The following is a 20,203-nucleotide window of genomic DNA, read 5'->3' on the forward strand; positions in this document are numbered from 1 at the left end:
ATGGTTAATTATAGCATTTCCCATGATTATATGTTTGTGCTTCAGTAACTGCTAGATGAGGAGGAAAGTTGAAACAATTTTAGGGCTAGTATGTTGCTCTACCGAAAGATATACATTCAGATATCTCAGCATGGGTCCTTCCTTATTTCTTTATAAAGAAAAATACATGGCAAAAGTTACACCCTGCTAGTCATTGGGAAAGCTGACAGGAGGAGACGGTGATTTCCTCCAGTGCTTCTGTCCCTCAGCTTTTCTTCTATAGGCAAACTACTGCCATTCAACATCCTCATCTGAAAAACAGCAATAAAAAATGGTCTGGGGTTAGCACTGAGTTCCACTCACCCAGACCATGAGTTATGCAGAGATAAGACAAAATATTTTTACCATCAAGAGCTTGTAGATTTGGTTATGAGAATTCAGTCAGGTGTCCAAAATTCTGCTGCTGTATATCATAGTCATAGAATGGTTTGAGTTGGAAGGGACATTTAAAGGTCAGGCAGTTCAACCTCCCTTCAGTGAGCAGGGACATCTTCAACTAGATCAGGGTGTTCAGAGCCCCAGTCTTGGCTTTTTTGATAATTCTGCTGTATAAGCAAAATATATGATTGCACATTGCACAATAAGTAGAATGTTAGTGAGTTCCCATCCTTCTTTCATAATCTGCATCATAGTTGCCTGAGAGACTATATTTAAAAGGAAGCTTTGTTTACTTTCTTAGCTAAAATCTCATATAAACAGTATATTTTTCTTTTGCTCACAAGGAGAATATTAAAATATAAATTACTGTGCCAGACATTCAAAGGCTTTTTATCCCCCCAGCTACTACTTTCATGACCATGGAAACATTGCTTTTGTTTCAGTAGAAAAGCTAAAGAGAACCTTCATGAACTGAAAACTAAAGAACACATCAGATTTTAGATATGAGGTAAATACAGTTATAGGTGTGCAGGAGATACAACAATGAAATACTCTGAAGATATTCAGTAGCTAAATTAGAATATTATGAACACAGATTCACTTGTTTTGGTGGAATGCTTGCTAAGTCAAAATGAAAGGGAAACTTACCAAAATTACAGAATTTATATATATAAAAAAAGCAAAAATGTCAAGGTGAAAGGAAAATGAGAGCAACTTATGCCAAACCTTTGAAACATATAGAATGTTTTATTAAAAGTACATACTAATATGTATGTAATGTAGTTTTTCAAAAGCATACATTAACCTGCACTTAGGTAGTAATTCTCCCAGTCTCAAAGATGACTGGAAATTGCTCAGCCTAGTGGGGGATAAAGCCCAGAACCTCCATCTGGGACTGAAAGCAGGGGGGAGCACAATGCAAAGAAAGGAGCAGTTTAAAGAGCACACAAGTAATGTTCGTTAAGCCACTGGCACCAGAAGGGAGGGGTAGAAACCAAGTTCTTTGCTATAACTAACCAGAAACGAGATTTCAGGGGCTGCTGCAAGCATGTGATCAGTTCTCTCAGGAGAGGAACAGTTTTTCCCTCACCACCAAAGCTGAATGAGCAAGGGGAGGGGTGTTTCACATCCACACCCAGAAGAGCCAGTGCAGTGACCAGGATGGGCTTCCACAATTAATACGGGACAAGTGTTGATTTCATACATACTCTGAGCACCTAAGAAACATTGATGATAAAATAAATTATGGTGATTTTACAAGTGGAATTCTCTATTGGAGCAAGGCAGGGAATTAGCCAACCTAGGATCTAGTTTATGAAATGTAAATTTAAGTCTGAACTCCCTGTATTGTCAATGTAGGAAAAATAATTTTTTGATGGATAATTTGTCCTAAAGCACATGTCTGACACAGGTGCTCTGTTCTCTGGAAGTACTTGTTTCCCTCCACTGGCTGCTAAGGGAATCTTGGTATCTAGCTCAAGCATAAAGGAGATGGGATCAGTCCCATTCCTCATGCCTGGTGTAGATATACTCTTATTAGCAGAGGATGATGTCTTCTTATTGATAGCTGAGATCTGGAGGGGAGGAAAGTGTGCCTGGATGATGGCAGTCTTTAACCAGGTAGAAATGGTTCAGAGTACAGTTTAGACAAGTTACAAGAACATTGTAGTCTAATTAATCCTTATCCTCTCTGTCTTGGTTGCTCAGGACATTGAAGTTAGTATTTTTCTGTTACCAAATACATTTGATGCATTAAAATCTCACTATGAGATGAAGCCACTCCTCACAGTCTGGGATTTTGCTCTCGATATGTGGTCCTCCCTTGAAAGTACTATGACTTTGTGTACTTGCATTAGACTCCAAAACAGGCTGTGGAATAAGACCACAAAGGTGGTCATTTTTGTTGGTGGCGAAAGATTGCTGGGCACCTTCATATGAAACTGCAAAACAAGATACAAAAAGCAAAGAGATTTATTTTAGGCTGACTTTAAAAAGAACCAAGTACTATTTTTAGTATGTTTACTACTTGTCAAAGGGATTTTCTGTTGTCTCAAACCCAGACCACTGAGGTTTACCACTGCTTGTATAACATTTTTTCAATACTGCTGTTCCCTTTTAAGTAATTGGTATGGCTTCATATGGCTCCAGAAACCCTCCTCTATCTGTGAAGCCTGAGAGGGAGGATTTACCCCACGGTGGGGTGGGAGAGGGTACAGTTTCTGGGTTTGGCTTTGGGCTTGGTGATGCAGGTGGGGTTCCTACTGACTTACTGTCTCAGAGTCAGACCCAGGACTGTTTTGGTTTCACTGAAGCCTATTTAGTTTCCTGGTAAGAATACATTTCTAAATATAGCTCCTTAGGTTGGATGCAGGAATGTTTACCCATGCGAAGTCAGGCAAGGTAAACACTCAAAAAGGTTTTTTGGTCAGTATCTTTTTAGTGGAAATGAATCTTGAAGTATATTTGGCATCATCTTGGCATGCTGGAGTCCCCCTGGTACAGGGACTGTCTTCCTTTTCTGGTATCTGTTATTTCTAATTTTATTTTCCTGTGGAAAGGGGTGATTTAGTGATCCTTCATTATAGGTGTGTCATTCAGAGCAGACGTTGCAAGCTCTGTGAATTTTGCATTCACCTTTTAAATAACACAGCCCTGAATTAATCTGTTGACAGAAGCTGAGCAATTTAAAAATACATTTGCAAGTATGCAATGGGATTATGACAGAGGGCTGTGCCAGAAAAAATACAAGCTCTTACTATGCTGGTACAGTTGCTTAAGCACAAATTAAATGCATAGTTTGCACTCGCTCTCTCTCTCGCTCTCTCTCTCTTTCAAAGAATGTATTGTGAAGTACATTTCTGTAGGACTATGCCATCATGTTAATTCGTCTTTGATTCTACTGATGGATTTCTTTTATAATCCCTCTTGTGTATTTGTAATAAGCTCTGACTTGATATTTGACATGTCATTTTGTTCACATAAATCTGATTTCAAAGCTATTTATGAGAGTGGTTTACTTGAATTCTTTAAACAGGAAGATGCATTTCTGAACAGGCTGTTATTTTCTTGTAGGTTCCAATCATCTCATCAGCTGGTACTACTGTACCTTTGAAGAGTAGTGAGGACTACTCTTTGCCAGTCATACTGAAAAAGTTGTGCCTTATCACACTTTGTGGTATTTTCTACTTTCTTTTGTGTAGAGGAATAATCTAATTTTGGTACAAAGATGGAGGAAAAAAGAAAATCTTTAGAATACATTGATGACTTTTTAAAAATCAGTGACCCTTCAACAAGCACCCTACACAGAACACACTAGTGAAAAAACATTTGAACATTGCCTAAAGGAAGAATACAGTCATCTTTGGGACACTGTGCCTCAGTTACATCTCCTGTCTGTGCTGAGATGTGGGTTTCAGCTGAGTCCCCAGGAAGTGTGGATTGAGAGTACTACTTTTTGGTTCATGATGGTTTCATGACAGCTTTTCTGCTGTAGAATCAGGGAGATTCAGTAAGTTTCAGCACAGAGGCCCAGTAGTCTTGTCTTTAGGGCTTTAGTTCCTCCACTGTGGCAGATAGGCAGAGTTTTTATTGAGTCTGGGCCTAAATGATGAGATTCAAGAAGAGCAATGACAGCGGGAAAGGAAAGACCAAAGCAACAAGTTGTGCTTGGCAAAGAGAAAGGTAGAAATATTGTGAAGAAGATGGAGAGCAGCAAGTGCCTCTTTCCCTGATTTCTGCAGCAAGGCCATGAGCACTGTGAGCAGCAGGGCAGCAGCTACTGTTGCCTTGAATGGAGGAGAGAGGCAACCTTCTACCTGCAGCTGACTCAAACAGTTTCACTGTTCCTCCCCAGCAGGAAACACACAGCCTCAGGCTTCTTCTGAGAGTCTCACCTCACAGGTGTCCTGCCCCAGCACAAGGAGCCGCAGTCACAGGCAAACAGAGGGTCAGCACTGGAGCAGTGATTTCATCCTGCGCTCTCTCAGTCCTTCACACCAGTGCCCTGACCCACACGCCGTCCTGTGGCCTTGCACCAACCTATTTATCTTCATAGAGTCATAGAGTCATAGAGCAGGGAATTGGAAGGAACCTGAATCCAGTTCCAACCCCCTGCCATGGGCAGGACACTTCCCACTATCCCAAGTTGCTCAGAGCCCCATCCAACCTGGCCTTGAACACTGCCAGGGATGGGGCAGGCACAGCTTCTCTGGGCAACCTGTGCCGGGCCCTCACCACCCTCAGAGGGAAGAATTTCTTCCTAATATCCAATCTAAACCTACTCTCAGTTTAAAATCACTCCCTCTTGTCCTGTCACTCCAGACCCTTGGAAATAGTCTCTCTCCATCTTCCTTGTGGACTCCCTTCAGGTACTGAAGGCCGCAATTAGGTCACCCCAAAGGCTTCCCTTCTCCAGGTTGAACAATCCCAACTCTCCCAGCCTTTCTTCACAGCAGAGCTGCTCCATCCCTCTGAACATCTCGGTGCCTCCTCTGGACTCGCTCCAACAGCTCCATGTCCTTGCTGTGCTGGGCCCCCAGAGCTGGAGCAGCACTGCAGGGGGGTCTCCCCAGAGCGGGGCAGAGGGGCAGAATCCCCCCTGGCCCTGCTGCCCACTCTGCTTTGGGTGCAGCCCAGGACACAGGGGGTTTCTGGGCACCAGTGAACAAAGCCAGGGCAGGTCCAGCCTCTCACCCACCAGCACCCCTAAGTCCTTCTCCCCAGGGCTGCTCCACCTCTTCATCCCCAGCCTGGGTTGATACAAGGGGTTGCCCCTACCCAGGCGTAGCACCAGCACTTGTCCTTGTTAAACCTCATGAGATTCCCATGTTGCTTTTGTTCTTTTTGTTTGTTTTATTCCTTCCATAATAAATGTTTCCATTTTTAACTGGTTTCCAGTTGCTGAAGCAGTGAATATTACTGGTATTCAGCTCCAGGGGAAACAAAGTGATGTAGCAAGGGAGGAAAAAAAATAGGTAAGGTACAATTTTGTTCAAGCTTTCCAAGTAAGAGATTAAAAATTCCTGTACATATGTTCAGTGTATATCCCTGGCTAATAATGCATATCTCCAGGTGAGTTAAATGGAAGGAGGATGCTTCTTCAGGAGCAGACTTCAGCCATAAATAATATGGTGCTGTCTGTGGTCTAACATCACATATTAAATTTGACTGTCGCAAATTTTGAGCTGCTTTTATTGTCTGTAATGACAATATCTCCCTTACACAGAGGTCAGAAGGAACTTACTGTTTCCTGTAGTGTGTTCCTTTGTTGTACTGCAGTGGTATATCAGAGTCCCACTTATGCAGCAAGACACTCCACTAACATGTGGCAAAATGCAAAAAGAAGTAGGGTCATCCTGTGCCGTCCTTACTCATGCTGAAGGTCCCTGTCCTCTCTGAGGAGTCCCACAAAAGGCCCCTCTGTTCCCATAAAGAGCTGAGAAGCTGAGCAACACCAGAAGGAGGCAGATGTGGGGGTGAGCAATGTGTATCTGAGACTTTGCTGAGTGCTCTAGAAAGTCTTGTTAATTGGAGGTCCTGGAAAGAAATTTGGCATTTGTGTCATGCTGCTCATTTTTTGGTGAGTCATGGGGCTGGGAAGTCACAGATGAGCCTTGCCAAGTGTGGGCAGTCAAGGAAGATCTGGATGAACTGGACTCCCTAGGAAATACAGGTCAGGAATGCTCCCTCCCTCCATAAGCCACAAATTCTCATGGGCTTATTTATGTGACATCCCAGGTGATCAGGTGCACAAACATTACTCCAGTTTGGTGGATATCCTTCTCACAAATAGATGCTCTACACCACAAGCCTGAATGGTGAGAGGGCTCTCACTACTTGAACTCCTGTTTCTTTCTCCACTTTCCTGCTAAGCCTGCTTTCCTGCCCAATTAGGGAGTTTTTGGGAAAACTGGCAAGAGTTGGTGACAAAGTGCACAGCATCGTCCTATGAGCACTCTGGAAGGAAGTGTAATATTGGAAATAAAAATAGAACAATTGATTTGTGAGCTGAGCTCTACGTTGACACAAAAAGGGTCATTGAAAGGGCTTTGCAAAAAGTAAAGAAGGATATTTGAGAAAGTGCCGAAGTTGCAGAAATCCTAAACAATGGGAGTTTTACTGAAATGTGCTTAACTGAGCCTCTTGAATCGTACGCAGCATCGTGACAATGCATGTCATCTGTTGGCATACGGAGAAAAACTGAAACACATTCAGACTGGAGCTATTTTAGGTTATTTGTTATAAGCCCTCTGCTTGGCACAGGCTGTGTGTTTGAATCACTGTAGACGGCCTGCTTCCCCAGTCAAGTAGCCGTGGGTTTGGCAATGACCTCCCTCCCACAGGGAGATAAGGCAGTTTGTACCATGTCAATGACCAGAGGCAGCCACAAAACATTAGGCAGGCTCCTGACTGTCGAGAAGTTGAAACTGCTTGAAAACAGCAGGGTCAGTCTGCTCTCAAACACACTGGTATTATCTCATTAGCGGTGGCATTTACTGCACAGCACAAGGACTAGAAAAGGGAGTTGTTAAAAAAAAAAAAAGCAATCAAATAGCATATGAAATTGTTAGGCAGAGGGAATGTTATTCACATGTGGGCTTTTTCTTTATTAAAGAAAGTAGTAGTTACAGTGAATCATACACAAGCTGCAGATTATCACTTCCTTATCTTACATCTAAATAACATTCTCCTTCCAGCTGTCAGGGAAAGAAAACATTTTACCTGACACTTGTTTGTAAAGCTTTTTTTTTTTTTTTTTCTTTTTTTTTTCTGTTTGTTGACAGCTGAAGAAATACAATCTTGCTTGTAAGGTTCAGGTTTGGGAATGGAAGGCAAGCTCTGCTGTGGAGCTCTCCTCCCCTCTCTCCATATTCACCTTCTCCTTAGACCCATCGGATGGCTTTGCTTCTCTCCTGCGAACTGTAATGTCATATGTTTAGCTTTGACTTCACTGTGGCATTACAGTATAAAGATTCAAGAGGAGACCAACCAGGAGGACAAAAATACTGGATGATAAATTCTTGGGATTAGAAATAGCCTTTCTGTTCTTTAACTGTGCAGCACCCAGCCCAGTGGATGCAGGATGGTGCCCCCCAGCCATAAGCATGTGAGTGGCACGTCCCCTGGGGCCAGCAGGAGTGGCGAGAGATGTGGGAAGTGCACAGGAAGCCGTTTCCTTCAGCAGCTCTGTGATATGTCCAGCAGATATATTTCCACCAGCCTGTAAACACAGTCACAAACATGTGAATGTTTGAGATGTTTTCACGACAGGACCTCAAAATAGAGCTGCTTCACGCCGTCCCCACTAAATACTTCAGGATGGACTTGGACTTGCAGCAACCCCAAGCCTGTAATGGCCACGTGTGTGCCTGGCCCTGCCAGGTGTGGGCACATCTGATTATCACAGGCTTGGGGAGCAAATGTCAGATGAAGGCTTTGCAGTGCCAGAATTTTTATTCCCACCAAAAGTGTGTATTGGGATACTTCCTCAGAAATGAATCCTTCTTTTAATCAGTGTACGTCCTCTCTGCTGTCATGGTACTCTCAGTCGTGACCAGCAAATCAAAATCACTAAAATAATCTGCTAAGAAAGTTATCAAAGGTACCCTCCTGTATTAATAAGTACAAGTTGATGTCAGAGTCAGAGGTAGAGAAGCTCTCAAGAGAGAAGAGAACAGCCTGTGAGAAACCAGAGACCAAAAGTGTATAGTGGAAGAAAGCTGCAGAAGAGTCTTTAAACTTCCCTTTGCATGCATGTGTTGCAACTGTATCATGGGGGATTTGTTTTTTAAAAAACCCACTCTACAGGAAGACCTGTATTTTAAAAAAAACAGAAAAAACTCAGATTTCCAGAACACAGAATAGTTCTTGATGTGGTTTCCTCAGATGTATGTGTTATTTGATAGATAACATAAAATCTGTGCACTCGCTCTGAGGGATTTTCTGTCTGAGCTGTGTTGATGACTTTTGCTTTCTCAGGCAGAACAAATTACGATTTACTTTCTTACAGGTGTAGTTCTGGCTCACATAAGTTCATATATACAAGTGCTAAAATTATGGTTTCCTAAAAATGTAAAGGGGAAAAAACCGTGTTCCTAATTTCTTGACTGTTTTGCTCAGGTAGTTTTCAGAAAACAAACTGAGAGAGGAGTATGCAGAGAACCAAAAGAATGTGTTGAAGGTGAAAATGCACACAGATACAAATATATTCTGGGACCAGCCCACCAGTATGAGAATCTAAAAAAGACACTGAGTTAATGATTCACACCTGCTAGAATGGGAGTTTATGCAACTAAATTGTCCAGACAACTTTTCTTTTTTTCCCCAAAAATTGCCAAGTTCATAAGTTTTTTAGATGGACTTTTCATAAAATGCTAAACAGTCACTTTAGGCTGCATCCAAATCTGTGATCTACTGTGGCTTGTTACATTAAAATAAACTTTCAAATGATAGGGCCCCTACTGTGTTTGTTGTCATACACAGACACACTGCTTTATAGCACAAGAGGATTTGGTTTCAGACAAACTAAAAGTGCTTCTAATTTAATAGAAACAGTACAGGCCAAGTTGTGAGCAAAGAAATGTATATTGAAAAAAGAACAGGACAGGAACTATACTGATTAACACAGCTGCAATTCAGTAGCAACAATAAAGGGTTGCCAGTACCTTTTGACTAAGGTGTGCATTTGGTCAAAATCTGGTAGGGCAAAAGTTATCTTTCAAATTTTGTCCTGAAAGCCAGGAGAAAGATTTATGGTAAGAAAAAATAATGCAAGTTACATCATGTAATTTTTTTAAAAAAAGTATTATCAACCCTGTCTCTGAAATTATATTGGTAAAATATAAATTGTGTACGTTTTGCTTCTGTTTGCTACAATTGACTGTATTTTAATAGATGTATATAATGTAATTAAGGTCCTTTTTTTTTCCATAAGGTCAGAAATATAAGTGTACAGAAAGTTGAGTATGAACTTACTGGGAAAATAATTTCTTAAATGCTTTTGGAACTGATATCCTTAGGAAGCATATTGTTACTCTGGCCTCTGCACAAATGAATTTCTCTTTCTTTCTCTATTTTTTTGTCCATTTATTTTCTGTGCCCAGGACATGTTTACATTAGGTGGCCATTCTTGGATCCATAAATGAAGTTAATTCAATGAGGCTTTTTAAAAAATCACCACTCAAGAAAGCCCCCCAAATATAATCAGCTCTTAGTAATTAGTGATGTCTGCAGTTAGTTTACACAAAGGTTGCATGTCTGTTGTTCTCCTATGCATACCTGGTGAAATACCACCAGGTATAAAAAATATAACAGGATAAAAAAAATGAAGACTTGCTTGTGAAGGCATACAAGAGAGGAATGTGGGGGGTTTTCCTACTCTTGAGTAGGAATTTCTTCTTTTTATAGCTTGGTTTTATTTGTTATCATATACCATATTTAGCTTACTGATAAATTCATTCAGGGTACCCCAATTTTCCTGCATTATTTCTTTGTGAATGAAAGTACAGCCTGGCACAAATAGCAGGTGTGTGAGTCTGTGTGTTAAACTGCATGAGTCTGTGTGTTAAACTGCCTCCAAACAGACCTGTAAAGACAGTTAAAATAAGTTGTTTATAGGTGAGACTAAGAGTAATTTGATTGATCATTCTTCACAATACTGCAAAGGGATGCTTAGAGTGGTGAAAGAGTCTCAGCCTGTCTGGCAAATATCCTGCAATTTTAATTGTACTCAGACAGGAAAAAATATAAGGCATTTGCTGCAGCTAAGTGAACAATCCAAAGTGGACAATGTATTTAGCACATTAAGATTAGGAGTCTGGGCTACATCAGAGCCTTAAGAGCTCTAGTCAGGACAGCTCCAAGAACAGAGACAAAAGTAGGATTAAGCAACCCTCACCAGTCCTTCCCTCAGTCCTTGGCTTTTTTTCACATCAGTAGGGGTGTGACTTTTGCACAAGTAACACGATGGAGGTATGGAAACAGCTGTGTGGCATTCAGGCTACCTGGTAATAATCCCAAAAGCCTCCAAGACTGAATCTTGTAACCTGTAGTTCCTTCATAGCATTGCAGTGAACTTCTCTGATCTTCTTTTACTTGTGCAATATCTCTGAGTAAACAGAGATTTATTTATATATATAGCCAGCCTTGTGATTTACCCTTAGCTTTCAGAACTGCTTACTGGGTGAGCTGATCCCAAATAGCACTTTTTTAAATTGACATTTGTTAGTGGAATCATCTGGCACTGTTTCCATTCCTTAGGGTGAGAGTAGAAGTACACATAGAACAAATTGTCAAGTGCATTTCAGATTCATTTTTCTGTCATTTGTGGTGCTACTGCCATGCTGGAAATGAAGGAAAAAGAAACATAAGCATTTTTTGTACAAATGTTTTTGCATTTATGTTATTTCATCTCACTGACACAAATACAGCAGTTGAAGAGTTACAAGGGAAAAGACAAGTCTAAAAGAGAAGCAGGAGTCAGTTGTTCCTCAGGAAGAGCAAGGTGTAGCTTGCTGTTATGCTACTGTCGTTTGACTTCCACAGTTATTAATCCGCTCCAAGAGCAGAGAAAGGATATATCAATGAGCAAGATCATGTCCCTGGAAATACCATGTACAGTATTGGTTTTCTTTCCCATTCACCCACACTTCAAGAAGACAGAGGAGCCATGAAGACTGAAATTATTTAAAAGAAACTATTCTATTTTTGCAGCTTTTTATTTTGACATTTCTATGTTGGAATTCCTTGACAAGAAAAAACATGTTCTAAAAATCAGACACCATGCAGAGGCACAAAAACTGCTACTCACTCTTAAAACTAAACTCCTGAGTGTCTCTGAAAGAGCAGTTAGATTGGAAACAGAGTTTAAATCAAGGTGCTTTCTACTGTGTCCCATGACATGAAGGTAGTTCTAGATACTCACTAGTGAAACATTGTTGATAAATAATAAAATAATACAGTTAATCTGATCACATTTCTTGTTATATCCATAATACCCAGAGTACTTATTTTTAGTGTGTGTTGAGAGAACGGGTTTTTTTGCTTAAATCTTTTTATTATATTTTATTATAAATCACAAGGAATTAGGGTGCATTCTGGTTGTCTGAAATACATATGTATAAATAACAAGTGAAGTACAAATTAATTGCTGTATATTACAAAGGAGGTAGGAAGGCAGTGCTCTTCTGCAACATTTATCATTTAAACTTCATCGATAGGTGTACGTCGATATGTGTGTACACAGGATATCAGTAACAGAAAAATCTACCCTAACCTCAGGCATGAGCTGGATATAATATACACTGTTGTCTGCCATTAGTAATAATAATAATGTTTCAGAGTTAGAAAAGGTACAAAACAGAATAGCCAAAACAGCCTGTGACAGGGAGATGGGAAATGAATTATCAAGAAAGATTAGCCAGAATTAGGCAGATTGATAACAGGAGACTCCCAAGGGATAGGCTGAAGACAATACTGAAATGAAAGAAACAAAGAGAATGAATCACATTAATCTTTTTAAGATAGTCCCTAATTTGAAGAGTCTGGGATCTGGGATAGCAAGGGGGTGACTCAGAAATGATAAGTATTTCCGGCACATTTGTTTAGTGTTGTTGAAATATTGAACAAACAGCTGAAGTCAAGAGCAACAAGTCAGGGGTTTAAAAGGAGCTCGTTTGTTTTCTTTTTGTGAAGGATTTTTGAGATTACATTAGCTACATATTTGAACTTACAATGATAAGTTCTAGGGTGATTTGTATTTATTGGGGTTATAAGGGCAGGCCTCAGTGGACCATATGGTATTTTTACAATGCTGTTTCCATAACAAAAATGGCACAAAACTGTATTAACTTTTCACAGATTGATAGAGAAACAAACTGTCTAAATAGATGTGTTTGTTTAAGGAAGGGTTTAAAAAGGACCTGGGGTGGGGGGAATCCTTGCAGGTTTTCTGAGCAAATGTGTACCTATAGGTTTGAAGTTTTAATTTAGGTCTTTATTTCCATTCTCATAAGAAATAGCTGAGAAAGGAAGCAATGGGAATGAAAAATACAAGAAGCAAGAAGGAAGGAGAATAAAGAAAGAATGTGAAACAATGCAGAGAGACCTTTGGGGGGGAAGGAAAAAAAAAGGGAGAAAAAAATCTGACTTCCAAGTAGTTTCTGCAGGGCAGGATGGGAGACAATTCACAGCTCCCTCCACCTTGACAGACAAGTCTTCATGTCTTCAGTTAAAATTTCTTTTCCAGCTGAATCTTCTTTCTTCCTGGGTACTGTAATTTGAATGGAATATTTCCAGCTTAATTCTCCAGAGCTGGCATAAAGATATGCATTTGCTTCTAAAAATTAAACAAAATTTTAAAAAGCGGATACTGTGATAAAGTCAGATTGAATGAACTTAATGTAAGTGAACAGCAATTTAATTTTGATTTATTGGAAGCATTGTTTTTCTGTTATTGCAACACAACATTTTGTGTCTGTAAACCACTGATTACTAGAAGGTGGGAGAGAACAGCAGGGGAAAAGATCATTTTTATCTTCTTCTACACTTTCCCCTGTTAATCATGGTAACAGACAGGATACTGGGTTACATGGAGCATATGTTTGGCCCAGAATGGCCGGTTCTATAATGTGTAGTTTTATGAAGTGACAAATTCTGGAATGAAAGTTCCAGCGTTTTTTTTTGTAATAACTGGGGATTTTAACATGCTTTTTCAGTTATAGTAATTATTCCAATGCGGAAAATTGAACAAATGAAAACGAGAAATACAGAAAGTTGGTTTTACATGAAAAACGGCTAAAATGAATTTCATATTGGGAGTTAACATTAAGTCCTGCCTATATTACAGAAAAGACTTGCTTAATTTTCATACCTGAGGTTTGTTAACTAATATGAGCTAAATTCCTCACTCGGACAAAGCAAACTGTGTTTTTTGGTTAGTTCACCAAAGTGAACACAAGGAGATGGAGGGGAACTCTCACAACTCATGGTAATATTATTGTTGTTTAAACACATTTTGTTATATGTGAGCGTGTCTAAGCCAGGGAAGACATAAAGTAGTAATTAACACCAACTATGGCATATTGACATCATTAGTCTTACAATTTCAGGACTTGTATTCCAAGTCATATGTCAGAAAAAAGGAAATTTATTGAAATTAAAATTTCTCTCTGACATTTATCTGTGGCTGCACAGTACCTTAAAAATGGTCTTCAAAATAAAACCTGCACTGACTCCAGGGGCCCCAGGTGTCCTAGCCCAGCCCTAGATATCCAGTGGCATGCCTGTAATGTGGTGGCAAGCCACCAAACAAGGATAGCCTGAATTCAGATTGCCCACAGACCTTATCCATCTTTGTGAGAGGTCCCAGAAGGGCCTCCATGGTCACCCAGTGCTGTGGCCCTTCAGTGGCCCCAGTAGCTCATTTCCTTTCTGTCTTCAGTACTCCATCACCCTAAAGCTGTGCTTCACCACCAGATCGTGTCCTCAGGTGAGGTTGGACTCACACATGGATGTGGGTCTGCCCTTGATCAAGAATGGGGATGTCAGTCTCCACAGGCAGCGTAATAGAAGAGTCTGCACCTTGAATGCCAGTAGATTAGTTTTCTGGTCCACCTGTCATAAATATGGCTTAGGAGGGTTGTATGTTGTCAGAAGGAAGTTCAAACTGCTTGAAACCCCTCCTCTGTTGGCCCAGCTGTCCCTAGTTGTGTTGACTGAGTTTGTTAGCTAGAGTTTTTGGTCGCAGTTATTAAAGGCAAAGGCACAAGCAAGCGTTTCTGTGGAATGGCTGCATTGCAGGCACAGGCAGAATAGTAATGCATCAGGCCAAAGGCCACATGAATATTCACGTCCTGAGAGAGGAAAAAAAGTCATAAAATGCAGGGCCACGCTTTGAGCCTTTCCCAACTATCACTGGTGAAGTGTAATATCAAGTAACAACCAATGAGAATGCTGTGACTTAGGAGCTGAGATGATCATAGTCATGACAAAGTCATCACTGCTCACCAGAGCCCAGCCTTACACAAGGCTTGCACAAGGTGCTCTCTGGACCTTCTTGGTCATGTTCTGCAATGTGCTTCAATGTGCTTTGGATTAGGACTTACAGACCAGATTTCTCAGAGGTCTTCTTGGCACCTACTTTACAATATAATAAGGAAGCCCCTATTGATAATTCTTAAGTAAGAACTTAAAAAGTGTCCCTCTGTTATAAGCCTTCATACATGTTCTGAAGTGCCTGTGAAAACAGGACAGATGAAATTCAGACCAGACTCTGGGCAAGCAGGTTAATTACTGCAGGTCACCTTTGTACCTGAGGTGTCCAGCAGAACACAGAGTGCCTATCTTCATTAACCCAAGCAGTTCCTTTACCTCCAGATCAGTCTGACCAAATGCACATTAGCTTCCAAAGGGCCTAAGCACCCAAAGGGCCTTGCCAGTCTCAGATTAAATCTGTGTGGGCTTGAGGAGAAGCACATTGTTTTAAGCAGTCACACAATTAAGGCAATGAACTGGTGATGGGTAGAAATGAGTTCAGTTTCCAGATGAGAAAGATCACCCCTAACAAGCTGTTTGTTCTCACTGCACATCAAATCCACATTATTAATGTTGGGAATAATACATCTTTCCTCCCATCCCTGGTGTCTGATTTGTAAATCGACTGTAAGCTCTTTGAGTCAGGGTTTAGCCCTTACTAGATGCATTCACATAATCAATCCACTGAGATCAAGCCATAGAAATTGGTCCAAACACCTTCATAGACAGACAAGAAAGCTGAAACCTTACACACACACACACACTGCAGCACATCTGTCTCCTACTGCAGCCCCTGTGTGCTGTGCTCCCTCAGCTCTCAGCACAAAATAAAGTGACCCCAGGTAAGTACTGAGTGGCAATAACCCATTCACCCTCCCTATCCAATGAGCAGTGTGATTTTTAACACCTGATCCCCTCACTTGTTGTTCCAGCTTACATCAAGAAAGTTTTGAACTCTTCTCGTGGGGATCTGGGGATCTTCACTCTGCTTCTGGAGGGGAACCAGGGCTGCCCTTGGCAGGGTAGCCCTTGGTGTGAGGCCCTCCAGTTTTGGGTGGGGGCCATGCATTTATGAGAGGAAACCTCTTTATACTTGCCTTTTCAGCACAAGGCACCTTGTTGACACAGCAAGCTGGTGGCTGTTTCTTCTCGTGTGACAGAAACTAAGCAGCGGGCTGGGTGACCACAAGGCAGAGCAAATTCTTGTGCCCAAGAATCACCAAAAGGCAAGCTGCAGAGAGGGAGGTGGGCTGAGGGAAGAGCATGCTTTCTGGTCAGCAGCAGTTCATCCAAAATCCCTTCAGAGATGCAAAAGAAACAGCCCTGCTCCCACTTCACCTCCTAATAATTTGATGTCTGTGTTTGTTGGCAGCTAGGAGGTTTTTTTTTAAACTTAGCAAGAAAAGGAAGGTAGGATTTTAGCAGAATCCTATTGCAAAGCATGTATTTCTTCTTTTTCTTTCCTTCTCCCGCCACCCCCGCCAACAAATCCCCAAGGTCAACATTGTAATAAACAGCAGGAAAGGCCCAATTTTCTGCACCTGTGGCCTTGTTTGTCTATATATTTCTGTAGGTGAATGGGCACTGGGGACACAGAAAGGAAGTGAATTCAATGGATTGGTTTAAAAAACTCAGCATGGTAATCAGCAGGCACTCAGGTGAAATAGCTTTAAAACCCTGTTAAAATAGACCCAGAGTGAAACAGGGTGTGTAGCTACAGTGCAGGCAGCTTGGGGTTTTTTTTGAATATAAAAACGTGGCATTGTTAAAAATCAGCCTCTAGTCAAGCAGTCTGTTATTCAAGAACAAACCCCTGTACCTAAAATCTCTTACACAGAGCAGAAGAATGATCTTGGTTTTAATCTTTTTTTCATTCCATGAAAATTTAGGGCTGACAAAAGGTACTAGATTAGCAGCCACAGAAAAAGAGGCACTTTTTTATTTTTTTTTTTTTTCAGAAATAGAGTGGGCTCAGGCACTATGAGCTTCCCCACCTGCTCTTCTCCCTGCAGGGAAGGCTGCGTGGGATGTGTCCAGTGCCTGGCCTCGGTGGTGAGGCAGCCAGGAGCGGTACAGTGTTAGTGCCAGTGGTACTAACAGTGATACCCATGGGGCAGGAAATGTCAATAGGACTGAACCCCTGCCCACAATGCAGATTGCTGTCTTGCAGCACCCAAAACCTACAGTCTGCCCCTGACCAGCTCCTTGCTGCAGTCCAAAACCATGATAAGCAGTAGTGGTACCTTTTTGTGCTAACTCCAGAGTGACACTATTCAAACCAGGAGGGCAAAAGCTTTTCACGTAGGCTATTTAAGAATCTACCAGAAGGAAGTAAATATTGGTTGCTAACAATCCAGACTGGACCCCAGTTGGTGTCAGGGGACTATGATGGTGATGCAGACAGGGACTGTTTGCTCAGTGCCTGGCTGGTGGAGGCAGAAGGCAGGTGGTCATTTCCTTTTCACACTACATGTGCCTCTGACACAAAGTCATTGGGGTTTGGGGAGCCTTGATTAGCCTAGCAGAGCATATGCCCTGCTAACCTGTTTGAGCTGAGTCATGTTTTGCCCTGAGGGAAGATGTTCCTTCTCTGGTGCAATGTTCTTTAACTGTGTAATACAATTCATCTATTTTTTTCCCAAAGATAATGTTTTATGTGTAAATGCTTCATATGCCAAGAGGTGCACAAATTCTCTCACATTTGGACAGATTTATTTTCAGAGTCTTTATTAAATGCCTAAGGGGAATGACTTGTAAAATCCAAATTTGCGAGAATTGATATTCTCCTGGAATTTCAGTTCCTGGATGGTGGATGTGCTGTGAAAAGAGCAGAGCTCAGGTTGTTACAGCTCCCTGAAGGACTGGGAGAAAAAAGACGGTTAAAAAAGATAAACACCTTTTGGCAAAAGCCAAACTGTTTGGCTTTATTTGGGTTTACCACTGGGTTATTTCTGGCTCTGTTGTTTATTCAAGTCCCTACTGAATAGTTGTAGTATCCACCCATCTGAATATATGCTCACTGTTCACACATATCACTGCTCCAGAGGCACAAATTCAGCCCCTGAAGCAGTTGTGGTGTTTAATTTATTTGCAGTAGGAAAAATTAAGCCTGAAATAGAAAAGGGCCTCACTGAATTTTTTTCCTGATGCTACTCTCCTGAGTGAAGCTCCAGCAAGGATGTGCACTGTCTGTTTCCCTGTTTTCCCAGAGGAGTGGGATTGTGAGGAGGGAACCTTTACTATTGAACAACTCCTTTCGAAGGATACTAAGGCTTTAGACAAGATACCATTGTAGAGGGGAAAGAATTTAAAATGGGAAGACAAAAAGCAACTCATTAAAAAAAGATCAGGTCAAAACTCAATATAAAGAATTGACAAGAGTCCCAAGTCGGTGTTTAGATGAGATTCAAGGAGGTGTACAAGTATGAGTTAGTTGCATGAATAACTTTATTGCTTTTTGACCAAAATGCAGTTTAATGCACAGCCTTGGTTTAGGGAAAATGCCTCAATAGTTTGGCTGAACACATGCATTCACAGTTGTATATGTGTACTTAATCTCAAATACAAATACTCAACCACGGATGTGTTTGTTCAACCCTTTGTTGACTCTGGTGATCAATTTTGAAGCCTAAATGCTGGTTAACAGCACTGTAAAGAACTCAGAGGCAGCTGTTTATTTACTCATTATATTTGTCTAGCATTTTTGTAAAAACAGACACATAGGATTAGTTTTGTATTGCTTCCTTGATACCTGAGACAGATACCACTCACCTGAGCTTGTGTTTAGCAGGAACTATCCTGTCTGCTCTAGCTGGTTATTCAAACATTCTGCTCAGATTGAGAATCACCTGTGACCTGTGTCCTGACTAAGGCTCTTTCCCAGACTTAACATGCAGCTTTGGACAAATTGCTTCAATTGAAAATGAAGCAATGATCAGTTGGTCTACACCTCAGTTTGCCTACCTGTAGATTGAGATGGCTTTTAGGACCTATGTCTAGCTTGTAACTGTCTCTAAATTTGCAAAACATATGATTGCATACATGCTAATAGTTTTGGGGGGTGTGATTGGACGCTCACTGCAGAAGTCATTCAACTGACCAGCAAAAATAAGATAAAACTCAACCAATATTTATATATTGCCTGCTCTGTTTAACTAGGAGGAGCCTAATAAAATAGTCCTCCATTAATTTTGAAGCCTATTTGACATTTTTCTCTTTACCATCAGACTGCTTGCTTTCACTTACCAAGCAGACATATCCTCTACCCATGCTCGTCCCACATTTCTCTGTAGTGCAGTCAGTTCTAGCAGCACAGAACACCTGTATTATCTCCAGTGCTTCAGCAACAGCCAACAATAACAGTAAGCAGCTGGATGTCAGAAAAGACCAAATCTATCATGGTATGACAGGCTGCATTGCCTCTGCAGCAATAAAATTACTGGTGGGTCAGCAGAAACAGCATCCAGAGTTGATCAGATCTTCTGTGGAAGACGCCTGGGATAACGTTTGGATAGCTATTGGTATTTATGACTTTGGTTGTTAATTAATAATTCTACTGGTAAATTTGGTTTGCAGCACATGGAACGACTGTGTTCCTGGAGCATTCTTAGCAAGCCTCTCCCCGGGGTTTGCAGGCATTAACTATTTAAATCTGTGCAGTAGTTAAGGGAAACTGTAGGGACCACTTCACTCATTGCTGATAAGTAGCTGCCAGTGAAGTGACTCTGCATAGCTGGTTGGCAGCACATAGCAACACTAATCAATATCTGAAAACAGAACATTGGTGTATTTCTTCTACCTGCTGAAAAGAGAAAGTGCTCTTCTTTAGCCTGGTAATGTTATACACATTCACTGGGACAGGAAAAGGGAGATTTTGTCTTCCCGCCATGAAAGAGTTGTGTTTATCCTGTTAAAAAAGAGAGAGAGAGATTAAAAGCTAAACTTTTTTTAGTCAAGATTTTTAAAGCCATCTCCAGTCCCCATAGCAATTAATTTCAAATTTGTAGTTCAAGGCTACTGATCCAACACTAAATAAGTTAGTCTGGAAGAAAATAACAGAGTGAACTTGCTCCCACTAAAATAATTTTGCATTTCTTCTGTTGTGTAATTAGAATCAGAGCAAATCTAAATTCTAATCTAGTTTTAAAGTCTGCCTAGGCTTAAATGCACCCTCATGCCAGGGTTTCATTTCTCAAATTAGTAGCTTTATAAAAATACAGTGTGATGGTATAGACTATTGCTTGTTTTGGGGTCTTCTGGGGGTTGGATTTGGGGGGGGGTTACAATGCTGTTTTCAATTCCTGAAAATAATTAGGGAGGAAGAAGAGCTATTTAATATGCTGCAGTATCTTTAGACCTTAGCTGAAAAGAGCCTAGGACAAGAAATTCGAGTGCTAAAAATAATTACTTCAGTAGGTGGCACTACTCCCTCTGTGTCACTCCTAAATAAACACCCTATGTGCTGCTCTGGGGCTAAAGAGCTGTAAAGTAAAAACCCCAGTGCGTTGTAGTTACTGAGGACCCCTGTTTACACGTCACAGCGGGGATTGCCAGTTCCTAAAGGGCAAAAAAGCAGCCTACCCTCCCTCTCCCTTTCTGTGCATAGGGTGTTTTTGCTTGGTAGGTTGGTTTGAGAGGGGGGTCCTGAGATTCTGCCCTCAAAGTATCACATATTTATGTGGTGCTATTTTAATAGCTGCTCTGTTCCAGCCCAGAAAGGCTGCAAAATGATAGGTTGAGTGTCTCCCTCACAAGC

General features: G+C 41.1%; 2 protein-coding genes and 1 long non-coding RNA gene across 3 annotated transcripts in view; 2 read left to right on the top strand and 1 right to left on the bottom strand.

Annotated features, from left to right (window-relative positions):
• LOC127462296 (probable G-protein coupled receptor 19) overlaps positions 1 to 20,203 on the top strand; it is a 667,268-nt gene that overhangs the window by 320,090 nt on the left and 326,975 nt on the right. The gene's annotated exons all lie outside the window — the stretch shown is intronic.
• Positions 1 to 20,203, top strand: part of LOC127462293 (potassium voltage-gated channel subfamily KQT member 1-like) — a 480,876-nt gene that overhangs the window by 305,331 nt on the left and 155,342 nt on the right. The window lies entirely within an intron of this gene.
• Positions 248 to 4,689, bottom strand: LOC127462302 (uncharacterized). Its single transcript, XR_007900403.1, has 3 exons — positions 4,311 to 4,689; positions 2,205 to 2,357; positions 248 to 584 (listed from the first exon to the last, which is right to left on the bottom strand). It is a non-coding gene; the product is annotated as an uncharacterized LOC127462302 (long non-coding RNA).

Source organism: Manacus candei, unplaced genomic scaffold (genome assembly GCF_025592945.1).
Source record: "Manacus candei isolate 608988 ecotype Guabito, Panama unplaced genomic scaffold, ASM2559294v1 h1tg000124l, whole genome shotgun sequence".
Classification (NCBI taxonomy): Eukaryota; Metazoa; Chordata; class Aves; order Passeriformes; family Pipridae; genus Manacus; species Manacus candei.